Raw genomic sequence first — 1025 nt, forward strand, 5'->3', positions numbered from 1 at the left:
CCCCCCCCCCCCCCCGGCCTGAGTGAGCCAGAGCCTCCGAATCAGTGGCTCCTTTAACCCCGTCCTGTCTGAGCAAAGAACAGACGCGCTCCGGCAACCTACACGCACAGGCGGGGCCAAATCCAAAGCTGAGCCCCTGGGAACTGTGAGAACAAAGAAGAGAAAGGGAAATCTCTCCCAGCGGCCTCAGAAGCAGCGGATTAAAGCTCCACAATCAACTTGATATACCCTGCATCTGTGGAATACATGAATAGACAACGAATCATCCCAAATTAAGGAGCCCTGTGGATGAAAGGCTCTTGGTGCTGCAGCCAGGAGTCAGTGCTGTGCCTCTGAGGTGGGAGAGCCAACTTCAGGACACTGGTCCACAAGAGGCCTCCCAGCTGCACATAATATCAAACAGCAAAAATCTCCGAGAGATCTCCATCTCAACGCCAGCACCCAGCTTCACTCAACGACCAGCAAGCTACAGTGCTGGACATCCTATACCAAACAACTAGCAAGACAGGAACACAACCCCACCCATTAGCAGAGAGGCTGCCCAAAATCATAATAAGTTTACAGACACCCCAAAACACACCACCAGACGTGGACCTGCCCACCAGAAAGACAAGATCCAGCCTCATCCACCAGAACACAGGCACTAGTACCCTCCACCAGGAAGCCTACACAACCCACTGAACCAACCTTAGCCACTGGGGACAGACACAAAGAACAACAGGAACTACGAACCTTCAGCCTGCAAAAAAGGAGACCCCAAACACAGTAAGATAAGCAAAATGAAAAGACAGAAAAACACACAGCAGATGAAGGAGCAAGATAAAAACCCACCAGACCCAACAAATGAAGAGGAAATAGGCAGTCTACCTGAAAAAGAATTCAGAATAATGATAGTAAGGTTGATCCGAAATCTTGGAGATAAAAGGGCCAATAGAATGGACAAAATGCAAGAATCAGTTAACAAGGACCTAGAAGAACTAAAGATGAAACAAGCAACGATGAACAACACAATAAATGAAATTAAA

Source organism: Aethalodelphis obliquidens, unplaced genomic scaffold, assembly GCF_003676395.1.
Source record: "Aethalodelphis obliquidens isolate GAN/ISIS:26980383/991018 unplaced genomic scaffold, ASM367639v1 scaffold110, whole genome shotgun sequence".
Classification (NCBI taxonomy): Eukaryota; Metazoa; Chordata; class Mammalia; order Artiodactyla; family Delphinidae; genus Aethalodelphis; species Aethalodelphis obliquidens.